Consider the following 13,253-nt stretch of genomic DNA (forward strand, 5'->3'; position numbering starts at 1 on the left):
TATCATCCTCATCATGCTCCTCACCTTGGCACTCTCAACTCCCCTGATGGAGAAGCCAGTGCCCACCGGAGGAGTCTGATAGTCCGGTGGGCTCGGCCAATGCTGCCCTAAAGCAGGCCAGGCTAAGAAAAGTGTGGGAAAGGTTACCGGGACAAATAGGGGTGGCTGGGGACTGAGTATGGACACCCGGCCACCCCCTGGAGGCTGGGGAGCAAGCGGGGACACCCGGCCACCAGGAGGCTGGGGACTGAGTATGGATACCAGGCCGCCGACACAGCCATGGCGTGGTGGCCAGATTCCGCCTCCACATGCCTAAAAGGCCCAATTTAAAGTGCAAGCAAGCAAGCAGTATGGTATTGCAGCCTGGGGGTGGGTGGGTGGCAGGCAGCATACTTGAGCTTGTATTGCAAGGAATGAGGGAGGTACAATTGAACACTGCCCTGGGACTAGAACTTGCATGGGGATAGTTGCAAGTCTGCATCTTCTGATGTGGTAAGGATCACTTATGATGGGCACACTTTTAGACAGTGACCTGGGAGTCACAGATGCTTCCAGGGGTCTTCCCCATGCTGTTCCCTTGTCTTTTCAGCACTTTATGCATGTGTCACACAGCACATGGCCAGATAAGGTTGTAAAATGTTAAAATGAAATTTCACGGTGAATGCATTTGTCATAGTTGAAAGCAATACAAAAGTGCAAAAACGCATAAAAAATGCTACTTGTGATCATAGTCGAAGGTGTGGAGGAGTTTTTTTGTTTTTGGTCATTTATTTTAACTTATACACAAGTCTTTTCCCTGGAAAGGATGTTCCTTAACTAGTGTTGAGCATTCCGATACTGAAATATCGGGTATCGGCCGATATTCGCGGTATCGGAATTCCGATACTTAATTCCGATTCTTTTACAATATCAAATACCGGAATCGGAAGTTCCCATAATGCCTGTGCTCTGCAGTGTCTCTGAAGTATGACAAGCTGGATGGCAGTGCTCAGCTGAGATCCAGCCTGTCATCAGAATGCCATCCCAGCATGGGAGAATTCTCCTGATCGGCTTTTTACTGCCCGCCGGCTTTTAAACAATCACACAGCCCCATACTGCTTCCCCGCAGCCTCCCACCCCGATCCTCCGCTCCCCTCGCCACCTCCCATCCCGATCGTAAGTTAGGACCGGGGGGGAGCGCAGCACCAAGGAGCGGGGAGCGAAGGACCCGGGCAGGGAAGCCGGCAGTGAAAAGACTTCACCGCCGGCTTTCCCGTTCTGAGGTAATACAGGTGATGCTGATCAGCTGTTCATTTGAAGTAGCCGCGGTGCCCTCAGAGGGTTCACGTGAGTTCATGCTTGACTGCACTGCATGAACTCACATGAACTTTCCCACGGCCGCACAGGTCAGCCTCACCTCCCAGACGATCAGCCCGTCATGATTGGTGTGTGTGGGTGTCTGTGCGTGTGTCTGCGAGTGTGTGCAGGGTGTCTGTGCGTGTGTCTGCGAGTGTGTGCGGGGTGTCTGTGCGATGTCTGCGGGTGTGTGCGATGTCTGCGGGTGTGTGCGGTGTCTGTGCGATGTGTGCGGGTGTGTGCGGGTGTGCGCGGTGTCTGTGCGATGTCTGCGGTGTCTGTGCGATGTCTGCGAGTGTGTGCGGTGTCTGTGCGATGTCTGCGAGTGTATGCGGTGTCTGTGCGATGTCTGCGGGTGTGTGCGGTGTCTGTGCGATGTCTGCGAGTGTGTGCGGTGTCTGTGCGATGTCTGCGGGTGTGTGCGTGCAGGCAGACATAGGCCGATGTGACACTACTACTCCCATCGGCCTATGTCTGTCCCCCGTCCACTCGTGCCAGCAGGATCAGCTCGATGGGAGCAGTAGTTCCCATCAGCCTGATCCTGCTATTTAAATTGCCCTACTGTGTCCCCAATAAATTTTAAATACATGTCATTGGTGGCCAGTGGTTGCCTACAATAAATTAGTTCATACATTACCTGTCCCCGCCGATCGCCACCTAAAATAAAGTAAAAAATAAAAAACTACACCTATACTCACCTAGACACCTAATTCCCCGAAGCCATCGATCTCCTGTAATAAAATATAAAATAATAAACCACAACCTTATCCTTACCCCTCCGTAGTAGTCCACGAGTGTCCCACGATGATCTCCAGTTTAGAGCAGTCACATAGAATGTGACCGCTCTGAACCGCTGCCACCGCTAGAATGATGGGGCCGTAAAGCAGCCCCGTCATTGCATAAGCGGGTTCGCCGGAGTTCAGGCAGCGCTGCTCCTGTTAGCTCCTTTACGGCCCTGCTGTATCGTGAGAAATTCCCACGGTACAGCAGTGCCGTAAAGGAGGTCTCCGGAGCTGCGCTGCCTGAATGCACTCCGGTGACCTCAGTCAGTGGCTCCCGCTGCCGGGAGCGGACGTGTTCCCGGCAGTGTGAGCTTACAGCAGCCATGCACAGCTGTCACCATCTCCAGATGTGACAGCTGTGCATGGGAGATCAGCGCAGGAACGTGGACAGGTAACTATTTTTTTTTTAGTAAACTAAGAATTAAATAAAATTGTGTGTTTTATTTCAAATAAATTATTTTTTTCTGGGTGTAGTTTTTTTTTTCTTTTTAACACTTTGTAGGTTAGTAATGGGGGTGTCTTATGGACGCCCATCATTACTAACCTGGGCTTCATGGCAGCTGGCGCTGACATGAACCCCAATCCTATTACCCCCTGCCACCGCACCAGGGCAGCGTGGAAGAGCGAGGCTAAGTGCCAGAGTTGGCTCATCCTATGGATGCGCCATTTCTGGGGCGGCTGACGGCTGGTGTTTCTAGCCTGGGAGGGGGCCAATATTCATGGCACCCTTCCTGGGCTATTAATATCAGCCCCCAGCTGTCTGCCTAGCCTTTCCTAGCTATTAAATTAGGGGGGACCCCACGTCATCTTTTTGAGGGGGTCCCCCATTTTAAGCTAGTAAAGGCTAGGTATTCAGCTGGGGGCTCATATTAGTAGCCTGGGAAGCTCCGTGGGTATTACCCCCTTCCCAGGCTTCAAACATCTGCCCCAGCCGTCTGCTTAACCTCCGCTAGAGATTAAAATTAAGGGGAACCCCACGCCAATTTTTTTTTAAGTAAATCCTTTATTTTAACACTAAATGACAAGTACAGTAATCAACACTGTCACTGTACTTCATATATATGTGACTGACATGTTTCTATCTATCTAATCTATGTATGATTCTCTATTCCTTCTATTCTAAATTGTCGGGTATAGATGCTGAATTGCCGGCCGGCTTTTTTAAAGAGACGGTGCATGAAAACACTATTATATTTTTAAATAAATCCTTTACACTAAATGACAAGTACAGTAAGCAACACTGTCACTGTACTTCATATATATGTGACTGAGATGTTTCTATCTATCTAATCTATGTGTGAAGCTCTATTCTGTCTGTTATAAATTGTCGGGTACCGCTGCTGAATTGCCGGCCGGCTTTTTTAAAGAGACAGTGCATGAAAACACAATTATTTGTTTAAATAAATCCTTTACACTAAATGACAAGTACAGTAAGCAACACTGTCACTGTACTTCATATATATGTGACTGACATGTTTCTATCTATCTAATCTATGTGTGAAGCTCTATTCTTTCTGTTGTAAAATGTCGGGTACCGGTGTATGCCGCTGATGAATTGCCGGCTTTTCGCGTAATACATTCTACATTATTCTTAGTTGTTTTACTTCATGTAGAATTAACCTACAAGGAAAGAAAGGGTTTATTTTCATTCCGATATTTGTGTCCCATTGACTTGCATTGGTTTCCGGTATCGGAATCGGCGATATCCGATACTTTTTGGGTATCGGTCCGATCAAATCCGATACGATATTTCCTGATATCGGAAGGTATCGCTCAACACTATCCTTAACATATTTGACAGGAAAAAAGTTTCACTTTAGTTTTTGAACGTTTTATTGTGAGCCCGTAAAAGTGGCTTAATACCTCTGACCACGTCGTTGACAGCAGTGACCTGGGGGTCAGAAATGCTTCCTGGGGCGATCCCCATGCTGTCCCCATGTCATTTGAGCACTGTCACTATCGTTTTGGGCACTTGTTAGGCTTTTAAAAGACTGCCGGGGGTGCCACCGCAAAAATGCTCGAGTCTCCCATAGACTAACATTGGGCTCGTTGCTCGGGTCGAGCACCCGAGTATCACGGCGAGCTCGGCCCGAGCTTCAAGCACCCGAGCATTTTAGTGCTCGCTCAACACTAGTAATAACCTGTCTTGGTATTGCAGACCCCCCAGTCCTCTAATAACCTTGGTCGCTCTTCTCTGCACCCGATCTGGTTCAGCTATGTCTTTCCTATACACCGGAGACCAGAACTGTACACAGTATTCTAAGTGTGGTCGCACTAATGACTTGTATAGAGGTAAAATTATGTTCTCCTCATGAGCATCTATGCCTCTTTTAATGCATCCCATTATTTTATTTGCCTTTGCAGCAGCAGCCTGACACTGGCCACTAAACGTGAGCTTGTCGTCCACCAATACACCCAGGTCTTTTTCAGTTACAGTTTTGCCCAGTGTTTTACAATTAAGCATATAATTATACATTTTATTTCCTCTGCCCAAGTGCATTACCTTACATTTATCCCCATTAAAGCTCATTTGCCATTGATCAGCCCAAGCTTCTAGTTTACATAGATCCTCCTGTAATATAAAATTGTCCTCCTCTGTATTGATTACCCTGCAGAGTTTAGTGTCATCTGCAAATATTGAAATATTACTCTGTATGCCCCCTACAAGGTCATTAATAAATATGTTAAAAAGAAGGGGGCCCAATACTGACCCCTGTGGTACCCCACTGTTAACTGAGACCCAGTCTGAGTGTTTTCCATTAATAACCACTAGTGTTGAGCGCGCACTAAAATGCTCGGGTGCTCGAAGCTCGGGCCGAGCTCACTGTGATACTCGGGTGCTCAACCCGAGCAACGAGCCCAATGTTAGTCTATGGGAGACCCGAACATTTTTGCGGCGGCTCCCCCGGCAGTCTGTAGAAAGCCTAAAAAGTGCCCAAAACGACAGTGACAGTGCTCAAATGACATGGGGACAGCATGGGGATCGCCCCTGGAAGCATTTCTGACCCCCAGGTCACTGCTGTCAACAACGTGGTCAGAGGTATTAAGCCACTTTTACAGGCTTACAATAAAACGTTCAAAAACGAAAGTGAAAGTGCTTTCCTGTGAAATATGTTAACCCCTTAACGACCATGGGTCTTTCCGTTTTTGTGTTTTCCTTTTTTGCTCCCCTTCTTCCCAGAGCCAGAAATTTTTTAATTTTCGTTCAATATAGCCATGTGAGGGCTTATTTTTTGCGGGACAAGTTGTTCTTTTAAACACTATCACTGGTTTTACCATATCGTGTGCTGGAAAATGGGAAAAAAATTCCAAGTGCAGTGAAACTGCAAAAAAAATGCAATTCCACAGATGTTTTTTGGGTCCTTTTTTTACCACGTTCACAGATTGCTAAAACTGACCTGCCATCATTATTTTCCAGGTCGTTACGAGTTCATAGACACCAAACATGTATAGGTTCTTTTTTATTTAAGTGGTGAAAAAAAAATCCAAAGCTTGCTAAAAAAAACAAAAAAAATTACGCCATTTTCCGAGAACCTTAGCTTCTCCATTTTTCGGGATCTGGGGCCAGGTGAGGGCTTATTTTTTGCGTGCCGGGCTGACGTTTTTATTGATACCATTTTGGGGTAGATCCGATGTTTTGATCGCCCGTTATTGTATTTTATTGCAAAGTTGTAGCGACCAAAAAAACGTAATTCTGGCGTTTAAAATTTTTTTCTCGTTACGCCGTTTACTGATTGTATTAATTCTTCTTTTATATTGATAGATCGGGCGATTCTGAACGCGGCGATACCAAATATGTGTATGTGTTTTTTTTTTATATATATATATTTTATTTTGAATGGGGCGAAAGGGGGGTGACTTAAACTTTTATATATTTTTTGTTTTTTTTATTTTTTAAAAAACTTTTTTTTTACACTTTCTGCTTGCTTCTATAGTCTCCAGAGGAGACTAGAAGCAGCAGTTGTCTGATTGCTTCTACTGCATACAAGCGATGAGCAGATTGCTTGTATGCAGGAGAAATGCTCACTTGCTATGAGCGCTGACCACTAGGTGGCGCTCATAGCAATTGAGACATGACAACCACAGGCATCTGCTGCAGACCCTGAGTTGTCATGCCCACCCATTGGTGACCCGCGATCACGTGACGGGGTTACTGATGGGCGGGGCTCAGGACTCCCGGAAGCGCGAGTTAAATGCCACTGTCAGAGATTTAACATGTTAACAGCCGCGGGTGGATTGCGATTCCAATAATCAGCTGACATGTGCTCGCTTCAGTGCGGGCTCACCGCCGGAGCCCCCGCTGAACCGGCCTTCCCGACCTGGTGCGTACTATTACTGACCAGGTCGGAAAGGGGTTAAGGAACATCCTTTCCAGGGTAAAGACTTGTGTATAAGGTAAAATAAATAACCAAAAACAAAAATACTCCTCCACACCTTGGGCTATGTTCACAAGTAGCATTTTTTATGCGTTTTTGCACTTTTGTATTGCTTTCAACCGTGACAAATGCGTTCACCGGGAAATGTCATTTTAACATTTTACAACCTTATCTGGCCATGTGCTGTGTGACACATGCATACAGTGCTAAAAAGACATGGGAACAGCATGGGGAAGACCCCTGGAAGCATCTCTGACACCCAGGTCACTGCCTAAAAGTGTGCCCATCAGAAGTGATCCTTGCCGCATCAGAAGATGCAGACTTGCAACTATCCCCGTGCAAGTCCTTGTCCCAGGGCAGTGTTCAATTGTACCTCCCCCATAACTTGCAATACAAGCGCAAGTATGCAGCCTGCCACCCACCCACCCCCAGGCTGCAATACCGTACTGCTAGCTTGCTTACACTTGAAATTGGGCCTTTTAGGCATGTGGAGGTGGAATCTGGCCACCACGTCATGGCTGCGTCGGTAGCCTGGTATTCATACTCAGTCCCCAGCCGCCCAGCGGCCGGGTGTCCACGCTTGGTCCCCAGCCGCCAGGGGGCGGCCGGGTGTCCATACTCAGTCCCCAGCCGCCCCGCGGCCGGGTGCCCACACACAGTCCCCAGCCGCGTGGTGGTGGCCGGGTGTCCATAAACGGTCCCCAGCCGCCCCTATTTGTCCCGGTGCGCCTTACACACAAGCGCGCATACCAAAACATTTCCTGTGCCCTCCCCAGTGCATTTAATGGGAAGGACAGCCTAACCACAAACACATGGACAAGAGAATGTGGCCAGGAATGGTCCATCTCACTGACGCCTTCACACTGGGTTAATATTGTGGAAGCCGGGACACAGTTGGACACTGGGATGCAACACGTCCTCCAGACATAGAGGATTGCGGGTAATGGGTCAATCAGGCTTCAACACAAAGTTCAGAAGGTAGACAGCAGCAGTGGTCGGCCTCCTACACAACCAGTAAATTATTCATGATCATGAGGCCATCCACCTCCTTGGCTTTCTGTTCCTTGGAATGCAAGCGCATGTATGTAGTAGCAGCTAGGCCTGAGGTGATCAGCGTTTTGGCGCATATTCTACCTCCTTCGAGGATTGCTGGATGTTTTCCTGCTACTATCCCAGTTCTATGACTCCCGTTAAAACAAAGCTTCAGGTGATGAATAGAGATGAGCGGTGTTCGACTAGAACTGTTCGCCAATCTCAAATTCGAGCTGTTTTGGGTGGTGTTCGAGTTGTTCGACGAACCCGAACGATTTGCAAAAAATTCGGCTGTTCGAGGTTATGTTCGATAACTGTTTGTGCACCAAAAGCGTGTCCTGCATGTCTGGCGCTATTTAGAGCACCAATCATGCAGGGATTGTCTGCCACTCACTGTAATGCCACAGCCATGGTGGTTGTGGCATTACAGTGATTGCCCAAATCGATGGGAACAGTGCTCACAGTGAAACATGAAAAGCCGGCAATTCAGCAGCGGCATACACCGGTACCCGACAATTTAGAATCGAAAGAATAGAGTATCCCACATAGATTAGATAGAGAGAAACATGTCAGTCACACATATAAGAAGCACAGTGACAGTGTTGCTTACTGTACTTGTCATTTAGTGTAAAGGATTTATCAAAAAAAATAATAGTGTTTTCATGCACCGTCTCTTTAAAAAAGCCGGCTGGCAATTCAGCATCTGTACCCGACAATTTAGAATAGAAGGAATAGAGAATCACACATAGATTAGATAGATAGAAACATGTCAGTCACATATATAATAAGTACAGTGATAGTGTTGCTTACTGTACTTGTCATTTAGTGTAAAGGATTTATTAAAAAATATAATAGTGTTTTCGTGCACCGTCTCTTTAAAAAAGCCGGCCGGCAATTCAGCAGCGGTACCCGACAATTTATAACAGACAGAATAGAGCTTCACACATAGATTAGATAGATAGAAACATGTCAGTCACATATATATGATGTACTGTGACAGTGTTGCTTACTGTACTTGTCATTTACTGCAAAGGATTTATTAAAAAAAATAATAGTGTTTTCATGCACCGTCTCTTTAAAAAAGCCGGCCTGCAATTCAGCATCTGTACCCGACAATTTATAACAGACAGAATAGAGCTTCACACATAGATTAGATACATAGAAACATGTCAGTCACATATATAATAAGTACAGTGACAGTGTTGGTTACTGTACTTGTCATTCAGTATTAAAATAAAGGATTTATTATTAAAAAAAATTGGCGTGGGGTTCCCCGTAATTTTAGTCTCTAGCGGAGGTTAAGCAGACAGCTGGGGCAGATGTTTGAAGCCTGGGAAGGGGGTAATACCCACGGAGCTTCCCAGGCTACTAATATCAGCCCCCAGCTGAATACCTAGCCTTTACTAGCTATTAAAATGGAGGACCCCCCCAAAAAAAATGACGTGGGGTCCCCCCTAATTTAATAGCTAGCAAAGGCTAGGCAGACAGCTGGGGGCTGATATTAATAGCCCAGGAAGGGAGCCATGAATATTGGCCCCCTCCCAGGCTAGAAACACCAGCCGTCAGCCGCCCCAGAAATGGCGCATCCATGGGATGCGCCAATTCTGGCACTTAGCCTCGCTCTTCCACGCTGCCCTGGTGCGGTGGCAGGGGGTAATAGGGTTGGGGTTGATGTCAGCTTATAATGCCAGCTGACATCAAGCCCAGGTTAGTAATGGAGAGGCGTCTATAAGACACCCCCATTACTAACCCCATAGTCAAAGTTAAAAGAAAACACAAACACCCAGAATAAAGTCCTTTAATTGAAATAAAGACACATTCTTTTATTGTTCTAAATTAAACCATACTTACCGTCACACCCATTCCAGCTGAAGCCAACGATCTCCTGCAATAAAAGAAAAATAACCATGGGAACCATGGAAAGGTAAGGATGAGGTTGCTTAATTATTTTACTTTTATTGCAGAAGACATTGGCTTCAGCTGGAATGGGCGTGACGGTAAGTATGGTTTAATTTAGAACAATAAAGAATTGTGTGTTTATTTCAATTAAAGGACTTTATTCTGGGTGTTGTGTTTTTTTAAATACTTTACTAGAAATTCATGGTGGTCATGTCTAATATTGGCGTGACCCCATGAATTTCGGGCTTAGGGCCAGCTGATAATGCCAAGCTGGCCTTAACCCCTTTATTACCCAGTGAGCCACCGCACCAGGGCCCTGGATGAGTTGGGTACAGCGCCAGAAGATGGCGCTTCTATGAACGCGCCATTTTCTGGGGCGGCTGCGGACTGCAATTTGCAGCGGGTGGGGCCCAGAAAGCTTGGGCCTCCCTGCGCTGCGGATTCCAGCTCCCAGCTGCCTAGTTGTACCTGGCTGGGCACAAAAATAGGGCGAAGCCCCACGCATTTTTTTTTTTAATTATTTCATGAAATTCATGGAATAATTAAGAAAAAAAGGGCTTCCCTATATTGTTGTGTCCAACCAGGTACAAATAGGCAGCTGGTGGTTGGGGGCAGCATGTCCCTGCCTGCTGTAACTGGCTGAACACAAATATAGTGCGAAGCCCCACGTCAATTTTTTTTTAATTATTTCATGAAATAATTTTTTTAAAAAAGGGCTTCCCTATATTGTTGTGTCTGGCCAGGTACAAATAGGCAGCTGGTGGTTGGGGGCAGCCCGTTCCTGCCTGCTGTACCTGACTGGACACAAATATAGGGCGAAGCCCCACGTCAATTTTTTTTAAATTATTTCAGGAAATTCATGAAATAATGAAAAAAAAATTGATGTGGGGCTTCGCCCTATATTTGTGTCCAGTCAGGTACAGCAGGCAGGAACGGGCTGCTCCCAACCACCAGCTGCCTATTTGTACCTAGCCGGACACAACAATATAGGGAAGCCCTTTTTTTCTTAATTATTCCATGAATTTCATGAATTTAAAAAAAAAATACGTGGAGCTTCGCCCTATTTTTGTGTCCAGCCAGGTACAGCTAGGCAGCTGGGGGCTGGAATCTGCAGCGCAGGGAGGCCCAAGCTTTCTGGGCCCCACCCGCTGCAAATTGCAGTCCGCAGCCGCCCCGGAAAATGGCGCGTTCATAGAAGCGCCATCTTCTGGCGCTGTACCCAACTCATCCAGGGCCCTGGTGCGGTGGCTCACTGGGTAATAAAGGGGTTAAGGCCAGCTTGGCATTATCAGCTGGCCCTAAGCCCGAAATTCATGGGGTCACGCCAATATTAGACATGACCACCATGAATTTCTAGTAAAATATTTAAAAAAAACACAAACACCCAGAAAAAAGTCCTTTAATTGAAATAAACACACAATTCTTTATTGTTCTAAATTAAACCATACTTACCACCACGCCCATTCCAGCTGAAGCCAATGATCTCCTGCAATAAAAGTAAAATAATAAAGCAACATCATCCTTACCTTTCCATGGCTCCCACGACAGCTTCAGCTCTGCTACATCGAGATGACAGGCTGGACCGCAGCAGAACGCTGCCATCCAGCCTGTCATCCCGCAGACACTGAGAAGAGCAGGCATGCTTGCGCTACTCAGTGTCTGGCTGTGACGGCATCCAGATGAGCCGAGGTCATGTCCAATGAACTCGGCTCACCTCATGCACGTCACTGACAGCGTGGGAAAATTCTCACGCTGAAGCGCTGAGTGCAGGAGAATTTTCCCACGCTGTCAGTGACGTACATGAGGTGAGCCGAGTTCATTGTCGGCTCATCTGGATGCCGTCACAGAGAGACACTGAGGAGCGCAAGCATGCCTGCGCTTCTCAGTGTCTGCGGGATGACACGCTGGATGGCAGCGTTCTGCTGCGGTCCAGCCTGTCATCTCGATGTAGCAGAGCTGAAGCTGTCCTGGGAACCATGGAAAGGTAAGGATGAGGTTGCTTTATTATTTTTCTTTTATTGCAGGAGATCGTTGGCTTCAGCTGGAATGGGCGTGATGGTAAGTATGGTTTAATTTAGAACAATAAAGAATTGTGTCTTTATTTCAATTAAAGGACTTTATTCTGGGTGTTTGTGTTTTTTTTTTAACTTTTACTATGGGGTTAGTAATGGGAGTGTCTTATAGACGCCTCTCCATTACTAACCTGGGCTTGATGTCAGCTGGCATTATAAGCTGACATCAACCCCAACCCTATTACCCCCTGCCACCGCACCAGGGCAGCGTGGAAGAGCGAGGCTAAGTGCCAGAATTGGCGCATCCTATGGATGCGCCATTTCTGGGGCGGCTGACGGCTGGTGTTTCTAGCCTGGGAGGGGGCCAATATTCATGGCTCCCTTCCTGGGCTATTAATATCAGCCCCCAGCTGTCTGCCTAGCCTTTGCTAGCTATTAAATTAGGGGGGACCACACGTCATTTTTTTGGGGGAGGTCCTCCATTTTAATAGCTAGTAAAGGCTAGGTATTCAGCTGGGGGCTGATATTAGTAGCCTGGGAAGCTCCGTGGGTATTACCCCCTTCCCAGGCTTCAAACATCTGCCCCAGCTGTCTGCTTAACCTCCGCTAGAGACTAAAATTACGGGGAACCCCACGCCAATTTTTTTTAATAATAAATTCTTTATTTTAATACTAAATGACAAGTACAGTAACCAACACTGTCACTGCACTTATTATATATGTGACTGACATGTTTCTATCTATCTAATCTATGTGTGAAGCTCTATTCTGTCTGTTATAAATTGTCGGGTACAGATGCTGAATTGCCGGCCGGCTTTTTTAAAGAGACGGTGCATGAAAACACTATTATTTTTTTTAATAAATCCTTTGCAGTAAATGACAAGTACAGTAAGCAACACTGTCACAGTACTTCATATATATGTGACTGACATGTTTCTATCTATCTAATCTATGTGTGAAGCTCTATTCTGTCTGTTATAAATTGTCGGGTACCGCTGCTGAATTGCCGGCCGGCTTTTTTAAAGAGACGGTGCACGAAAACACTATTATATTTTTTAATAAATCCTTTACACTAAATGACAAGTACAGTAAGCAACACTGTCACTGTACTTCATATATATGTGACTGACATGTTTCTATCTATCTAATCTATGTGTGATGCTCTATTCCTTCATGTCTAAATTGTCGGGTACCGGTGTATGCCGCTGCTGAATTGCCGGCCGGCTTTTTTAAAGAAAGCGTCTTCTGAGCAGTTTGTCAGCTTTTGGACACCTTTGAAGGTGTTTTCTATGTGTTCCTATGTGTTTTTGTTTGCCTGCCATTGGTTTTAACGGTGTTCGACGGTGTTCTAAGGTGTTCGACGAACAGTTCGACGAACAGTTCCTCGAACATACCGGTGTTCGACGAACCGAACCGAACCCGAACACTAAGGGGGTGGCTCAACACTAGTGATGAATGATGGATGAGGTGGTGGCAAAGGAGAAAGAGCAGGAGAAACAGGGACCATTCACATCAATATCAGGCCAGCCAACCACACATGTCTTGTAGGATATGTTTCTGTACCAAAAGGAGCGGTTCAGCTACACAGTTATAAGGCATACAGTGAATGCAATGCCTACCAAAAATTTCGAGGCACTCCAATGCCCCTTGGAAGTGACATGGAGGTCAGAGGGCCTTAATTAAACTGTTTTTTCCATTTATAGCAACTGGGTCTCCTGTACACTGTTGGCCTAAGCAGGGAATGGAAGGCTTTCCAAAAATTATTAGGCACTGCAATGCCCCTTGAAACAGACGTGGATTACAGCGTATTAAAAACC

Source organism: Phyllobates terribilis, unplaced genomic scaffold (assembly GCF_046119375.1).
Source record: "Phyllobates terribilis strain yellow unplaced genomic scaffold, ASM4611937v1 Scaffold_7__3_contigs__length_470593459, whole genome shotgun sequence".
NCBI classification, from domain to species: Eukaryota; Metazoa; Chordata; class Amphibia; order Anura; family Dendrobatidae; genus Phyllobates; species Phyllobates terribilis.